This window comes from Heptranchias perlo, unplaced genomic scaffold (assembly GCF_035084215.1).
Source record: "Heptranchias perlo isolate sHepPer1 unplaced genomic scaffold, sHepPer1.hap1 HAP1_SCAFFOLD_56, whole genome shotgun sequence".
Classification (NCBI taxonomy): Eukaryota; Metazoa; Chordata; class Chondrichthyes; order Hexanchiformes; family Hexanchidae; genus Heptranchias; species Heptranchias perlo.
The window spans coordinates 1108207-1116532 of record NW_027139581.1 but is presented as its reverse complement, the minus strand read 5'-3'; the positions used below and the strand labels follow the sequence as shown (position 1 = coordinate 1116532).

General features: G+C 46.9%; 1 non-coding gene across 1 annotated transcript; it reads left to right on the top strand.

Annotated features, from left to right (window-relative positions):
- The first annotated feature begins 5462 nt into the window (after positions 1-5462).
- trnal-uaa (transfer RNA leucine (anticodon UAA)) lies at positions 5463-5545 on the top strand. The gene has a single exon. It is a non-coding gene; the product is annotated as a tRNA-Leu (tRNA).
- Positions 5546-8326: the final 2781 nt, after the last annotated feature.

Below are 8326 nucleotides of genomic sequence, written 5' to 3'. Positions count from 1 at the left end.
CCTGTGTCTCTTTCTGAATTTGTACAAGAACTGGGATTTATGCTCCAGCTCCTGAGTTGCTGCACCAACACGTGTATTTATGCCGTGACCCAGACTAAATTCAGAGAGGAGTTGAAGAATGTGGTGAAATATCCCTTGACTGGAATTGTTAAATTCATTAAATAATGAGAAGACTTTCCATCATCACAAGGTGTTGGTCTGGTGTTCTGCCCAATCCCCTCATCTCTGTGATACAAACACAGTGAGGCCAGTTTTCATCTTTCACCGCCCTGATTTAGTGACTAACAGGGACGGTCGAGGTGGGGAAGTCCGCGGAGATCAGTCCCGCTTGATTCCTGCTCGTTTTTAGCCCCGTTCAGTCCTCTGGTGCGGCCTGGGGCGGGTGGATGAAGCTCCCGTCCGCCAGGCTCTTGTTTCATGTGTTCACACAAACGCGGCGGGGCGGGGCACACATGCAGCCCATGGAGTGAGGACCAGAGAATCATCTTTTAATTATAATTTTACGTTTCCATTCGAACAGAAATCGGCCATTCAGCCCGTTAAACCTTTTCCTCCATTCAATTAGATCAGGGCTGACTTGTATCTAACCTCCATTTCCCCCCTTGGATTTGTAACCATTCATACCCTGACCGAGCAAAGATCTATCAATCTCAGTTTTGAAATTTTCCACTCACCCCAGCGTCAACAGCTTTTTGGAGGAGAGGGTTCCAGATTTCCACTGCCCTTTGTGTGAAGAAATGCTTTCTGACATCACCCTTGAACGGACTACCACAAATTTTAAGGTTATGCCCATTTCTTCTGGACTCCCCCACCAGAGGAAATAGTTTCTCCCCATCTACCCCATCAAATCCTTCAATCATCTTAAACACCTTAATGAGATCAGCCTTTAATCTTCTATACTTCAGGGAATGCAAGCCTAGTCTGTGCAGTCTGTCCTCGTAACTTAACCTTTTTAGCCCGGGTATCATTCTGGTGAATCTGTGCTGTACCCCCTCCAAGGCCCATATATCCTTCCTGAGGTGCGCTGCCCAGAACTGAATGGAGTCTCGAGATGGGGTCTAACCAGAGCTCAGCACAGCTGGAACATAAATTCCACCCTTTTGTTTTCCACCCCCTGAAATAAAGGCCAACGTTCCATTAGCTTTTCGATTATTTTGTTGTACCTGTCCATTAGCATTTACTGATTTCTGGACTTGGACCCCACAATCTCTCTGCTCTTCCACAGTTGTGAACATCTCAGTATTTAGATACCCTGATCTATCTTTCTTCGGTCGAAAGTGGATGACCTCACACTTTCCCACATTGAACTCCATCTGCCGCAGTTTTGCCCATTCATTTAATCTTTCAACGTCCCTTTGCAACTATCTGCTCCCATCTACAATATTTATTGTGCTTCCTAACTTACTGTCGTCAGCGAGCTTGGATACACGGCTCTCTAATCCTTCATCCAAGTCATTTATGAACATAGTGAAAAGCTGAGGCCCCAGTACAGATCCCTGGGGACACCACTAGTCACATCCTGCTGATTTGAGTCCATACCCATTATCCCCACTCTCTGTCTCCTACCTCATAACCAATTCCCTGTCCAAGTCAATAGATTGCCTCCAATTCCATGCACTCTCGATTTTGTGAACAGACTCTTATGTGGAACCTTGTCGAATGTCATCTGGAAGTTCATATAAATAACATCCATTGACACTCCTAATCTACCACATTAATTAGCTCCTCAAAAAAATCAACTAGCTTCGTTAGACATGGTAGCAGGACAGGTAGATAAGGTGGTTAAGAAGGCAGATGGAATGCTTTCCTTTATTAGCTGAGGCATGGAACATAAAAGCAGGGATGTTATGCTGGAACTGTATAAAACACTAGTTCGGCCACAGCTTGAGTACTGCGCACAGTTCCGGTCACCACATTACAGGAAGGATGCAATTGCACGAGAGAGGGTGCAGAGGAGATTTACGAGGATGTTGCCAGGACTGGAGAATTTTAGCTGTGATGACAGATTGGATAGTCTGTGGTTGCTTTCCCTGGAACAGAGGAGGCTGAGGGATGATTTGATTGAGGTGTACAAAATTATGCAGGGCCTAGGTAGAGTGGATCAGAAGGACCTATTTCCCTTAGCGGAGGCTTCAATAACAAGGCAGCAGAGATTTAAAGTGATTGGTAGAAGGATTAGCGGAAATGTAGAAACATTTTTTCACCCAGAATGTGGTGGGGATCTGGAACTCACTGCCTTGGAGGGTGATAGAGGCAGAAACCCTCAACTCATTTTTAAAAATACCTGAATGCGCACCTGAAGAGCCGTGACCTGCAGGGCTACCGGCCAAATGCGGGAAAGTTGGATTCGGCTGGGTTGCTCATTTCTCAGATGGCGCGGACACGATGGGCCGAATGGCCTCCTTCTGTGCCGCAAATTTTCTAAGATTCTATGATGGCTGTGTGTCTATCTGGGTGTGTCTCACTTCTTCAAAGCTTTTCAGAGTGTCTCTCTCTCTTTCTTTCTCTCTGTCACTCTTTCCCCCGCTCCGCACATCATTTCATCTTTACTGACAAAGAGATAGAAATGTGAAAGACAAGCCTTCTTTGAGCAGATTGTGTGCTCGCTGCCGAGAGTGCTGCCCACTGAGCGACGGCTGATAACTGGACCAGTTCTGCGGCTCTGTGTCATTTTCCATCACTTTATAGAATCATAGAATCATAGAAGTTACAACATGGAAACAGGCCCTTCGGCCCAACATGTCCATGTCGCCCAGTTTATACCACTAAGCTAGTCCCAATTGCCTGCACTTGGCCCATATCCGTCTATACCCATGTTACCCATGTAACTGTCCAAATGCTTTTTAAAAGACAAAATTGTACCCGCCTCTACTACTGCCTCTGGCAGCTCGTTCCAGACACTCACCACCCTTTGAGTGAAAAAATTGCCCCTCTGGACCCTTTTGTATCTCTCCCCTCTCACCTTAAATCTAAGCCCCCTCGTTGTCGACTCCCCTACCTTTGGGAAAAGATTTTGACTATCTACCTTATCTATGACCCTCATTATTTTATAGACTTCTATAAGATCACCCCTTAACCTCTTACTCTCCAGGGAAAAAAGTCCCAGTCTGTCTAACCTCTCCCTATAAGTCAACCATCAAGTCCCGGTAGCATCCTCGTAAATCTTTTCTGCACTCTTTCTAGTTTAATAATATCCTTTCTATAATAGGGTGACCAGAACTGTACACAGTATTCCAAGTGTGGCCTCCCCAATGCCCTGTACAACTTCAACAAGACATCCCAACTCCTGCATTCAATGTTCTGACCAATGAAACCAAGCATGCCGAATGCCTTCTTCACCACCCTATCCACATGTGACTCCACTTTCAAGAGCTATGAACCTGTACTCCTAGATCTCTATGTTCTATAACTCTCCCCAACGCCCTACCATTAACGGAGTAGGTCCTGGCCCGATTCGATCTACCAAAATGCATCACCTCACATTTATCTAAATTAAACTCCATCTGCCATTCATCGGCCCACTGGCCCAATTTATCAAGATCCCGTTGCAATTCTAGATCACCTTCTTCACTGTCCACGATGCCACCAATCTTGGTGTCATCTGCAAACTTACTAACCTACTTTGTGAGTCAGAGGTCCTGAGTAAAACGCTGTTGGGAGCGGGGGAATGAGTGACAGCGAGAACGAGAGAGAAGCACTCAGAAAACTGCAAGAGAAATGAATGTGAAGCTTTTAAAGGCAGCACATTTATAACCTCCCCGTCGAAAAATTGAACCCAGGTTTCCCTCGTGATAAGCGGGGATATAGACGACCGAGGAATCGGTACAAATCCATAATGGACACTCACCCAAGATGGCGTTAGACACGCTTGAAAGTTCAGTGAATCTATTTTAACCATTTATTTGATGACCTTTCATCTCTGTTTTTCAATCTACACGTACGTGTCTGTCTCTCTGTGTGTGTACCTGTGTGTGTGTATCTGTTTGTATATCAGTGTCTGCGTGTGTACCTGGCTGTGTATGTGTGTGTCTAAAATGAAAATGCTGGAATCCATTATTAAAGAAGTTATCCTTCCTCCCTCAACTAACACCACCAAAACGCAGATTAACTGGCCATCCATTTCATTGTTGGATGTGGGATCTTTCTGGTAAACCTCCACTTGGAGATAAATTGCAAGAGGAATGAAAGTGAAGCTTTTAAAGGCAATAAAACTGTAACCTCCCAGACGGGAAATTGAACCCTGGTTTCCACGGGCCACTGTTAAAAGAAAACTCACCTTTCACATTTCCATCTTTCTGTTCGTCAAGGTCGAGAATAAAGTGATGTGGGGAGAGCGGGAGAGAGTGACAGAGAGAGAAAGACAGAGAAACAGAGACTCACTCAGAAAACGTTAGAAAAAGTGAGACACACACATACAGGTACATTGCAAACAGAGGCTTAATCGTTAAATCTCTCAGGATCAGTCTTTGTCTCTCTCTCTCTGTCTCTCTCTCTCCCCCTTTCTCTCTCTCTCTCTCTCCCTCTGTCTCTCTCTGAGAATCACAGGGTCCAAGAAGGAAACAGTTCGGAACACATTTGTGCTCTGCAACAGACGGGCCCCAAGAATTCAGTCCCCAAACAGTCGCCGCTCAATAATATTCTGAAAATGATAATCACCTGTTTCATTCTTTTTCTGCTCTATTTCTCTCTGTCGTTTTTGAAGAAGAAGCGAGGCAAAGGATTAAAAATTGTAGTCGGCCTCTTAAAAATGTTCCCTCCCCGTCGGGGAGCTAAATCCCTGGATAAGGAGGGATATCTCACCACGATGGAGAATATCCAATTCGAAATGATTTTTCTGAAGCCTTTTAATCGCCCCACGTCCCCGTGTCTCCCCATCTCAGGGAGGAGGTCAAACTCGCCGGAAAAACTTTGACCATTTAACGATTCTACCGGAGCCGTTTTCCTGGGAGTCGGTTTTGAAACAGGACACAGGCTCAATGTGTTCCAATCTGTTTCCTTCTTTGACCCTGTGATTCTCAAATCTGCGGGTATTGGACAGATGGAGGGAGAGAGACTGACACAGACTCAGACAGACCGAGAGAGTCTCTTTCTGTCCCAGTGTCTCTCTCTCTTTCTGAGTGTCTCTCTTTATCACTCTTTTCCTCGCACCTCACATCACTTTATTCTGGATCTTAACTAACAGAGAGATGGAAATGTGAACAGTGAGTCGTCTTTCAACAGTGGCCCGTGGAAAGTTCAACAAACTTTCAGACACATCACACACTCACACATAGAGGTGTACCTGGCTGTATGTGTGTGTGTCATGTGTCTGAGCGTGTGTGTCACTTCTTCAACGCTTCTCAGAGTTTCTCTCTGTCACACATTCCCCGCTCCACACATCATTTCATCCTGGACTTTGACTGACAATGAAAATGAAGCAGTGAGACTCAAGAATATTACACACCACACCAAACTGTGAAGAGACCAGGATGGCCGAGTGGTTAAGGCGTTGGACTTAAGATCCAATGGGTTTATACCCGCGTGGGTTCGAACCCCACTCCTGGTAGTTGCTCCATTTTGATACTGCTCATTGTCACTCCTCTTCCATTTGAATGAGAGAAACATGGAAAGGAGACAGCACGGAAGGAGGCGATTCGGCCATTCGGTCCGTGCCGGCTCCATGCAAGAGCATTCCAGCTCATCCCAATCCCCGCAGCCCTGATATTTTTTTCCTTTCAAGTACATATCCTGTTCCGTTTTGAAAGCCATGATTGAATCTGCCGCCACCACCCCCTCGGGCAGTGCATTTTCCTAATGTCACCTTTGGTTCTTCTGCCAATCACCTTAAATCGATGTCCTCTGGTTCTTGTCCCTTCCGCAAATGGGAACAGTTTCTCTCTATCCACTCTGTCCAGAACTTTCATGATTTTGATGATCTCCATCGAATCTCCCCTCAACCGTCTCTGTTCCAAGGAGAACAACCCCAGCTTCTCCAGTCTATCCACGTAACTAAATACCCTCATCACTGGAATCATTCTAATAAATCTCTTCTGCACCCTCTCGAAGGCCTTCACATCTTTCCTAAAGTGCGGTGCCCAGAACTGGACACAATACTCCAGTTGAGGCCGAACCAGTGTTTTATAAAGCTTTCTCATGACTTCCATACTTTTGTACTCCGTGCCTCGATTAAAAAAGCCAAAGATCCCGTATGCTTTTTTAACCACTTTCTCAACCTGCCCTGCCACCTTCAACGATTTGTGCGCATACACCCCCAGATCTCTCTGCTCCTGCACCCCCTTTAGACTTTTGGCCTCTAAGTTATATTGCCTCATCTCATTCTTCCGACCAAAATATATGACTTCGTATTATTCTGCGTTAAATTTCACCTGCCATGTATCCGCCCATTCCACCAGCCAGTCCATATTCCCTTGAAGTCTATCACTATCCTCCGCACTCTTTACGACTCCTTCAAGTTTTGTGTTATCTGCAAATTTACAAATTGTGCCCTGGACATCCAAGTCCAAGTCATTAATATATATCAAGAAAAGCAGTGGTCCCAGCACCGACCCCTGGGGAACGCCATTGGACACCTCCTTCCAGTGTGAAAAACAACCGTTCACCAGTTATCTCTCTTTCCTGTCCCTTAGTCAATTCTGTATCCATGTTGCTACTGCTCTCTTTATTCCAGGGGCCGCAATCCTGATGATAAGCCTACCATGCGGCACTTTATCAAAAGCCTTTTGAAAGCACATTATTATCGGAAGAGATATCTGTGTGAAGACTTCGTTTCAGTAAGGAGGCAATCGGCCGCCTCTGTGAGATGTTACAAGAGGACCTTCAGCCACCTTCTACTTCCTGCAGGGCCTCGTCAGTGGCATGTGGGTCATTTCAGTCAGGCCCTGGTGACATGTGCAACATCACCCAGAGCCATGTGAGAGTCTGAATTCATCAGGTCACGGATACACCATCTCCCAGAGCCCTGTGAGAGTCTGAATTCATCAGGTCACAGACACAACATCACCCAGAGCCCTGTGAGAGTCTGAATTCATCAGGTCACAGACACACCATTACCCAGAGCCCTGTGAGAGTCTGAATTCATCAGGTCATAGACACACCATTACCCAGAGCCCTGTGAGAGTCTGAATTCATCAGGTCACAGACACACCATTACCCAGAGCCCTGTGAGAGTCTGAATTCATCAGGTCACAGACACACCATTACACAGAGGACTGTGAGAGTCTGAATTCATCAGGTCACAGACACACCATTACCCAGAGCCCCGCGGGAGTCTGAATTCATCAGGTCACAGACACACCATCACCCAGAGCCCTGTGAGAGTCTGAATTCATCAGGTCGCAGACACACCATTACCCAGAGCCCCGCGGGAGTCTGTATTCTTCAGGTCACAGATATACAATCACCCAGAGTCCTGTGAGAGTGGATTGATGAGGTCACGGGCGCGATATTCCGCGCGGTTTCCCAGTTGATCAAACTTGACATGTCCCCAGCGCGGTAAAGGGAGAGGTCGACCGTGTTCCACAGGATCGCTGGATTCCCCAATGGGAGATGTCTACCGCGTTCCACACAATCGCTGGATTCCCCAAAGGGAGCGATCTACCGTGTTCCACAGGATCTCTGGATTCCCCAAAGGGAGAGGTCTACGGCGTTCCACAGGATCGCTGGATTCTCAAAGGGAGAGGTCTACGGCGTTCCACAGGATCGCTGGATTCTCAAAGGGAAAGGTTTACCGCGTTCCACAGGATCGCTGGATTCCCAGATTACAGGGGGCTGTCGACGGATTCCATGTGACATGGAAGACACCCAATGAGGCACCTGTCACTTAAATCAACAGGAAGGGGTCCATTCCCAGCGGCATCTCGTCTTCCTGGTCAAAGGTCAGTCCTTCCCGCAGTGTAAAGTTGTGCAATGCGCATCAGACAACCACAAATTGGTTAAATGTGAGGATCCTTTGCGATGCCGACCTGTGGATCATGAATGTAAATACAGATCAGAAGGGAAGTGCCCATGATGCCTTCGTCCTTCGCCACTCAGACTTGCAATGATACCTTCACCGGAGAGCAGCAAGGATCTGGATGGATATCAGGTGACAAGGGCTACCCGCTGAAGCCGTGGCTGATGACACCCGACCGCAGGACCAATAGTGCAGCTCAGGAGAGGAACAACCGTGCCCACGTGAGCTCGCGCCAAGTAGTGTGGAGGAGAATCTGGGAGCTGAAATCACGCTTTCGATACTTGGACAGGTCGGGGGAACTTTGCCGTACTCACCTCTCAAGATGTCCAGGGTTGTGGTTGTCTGATGCGCATTGCACAACTTTACACTGCGGGA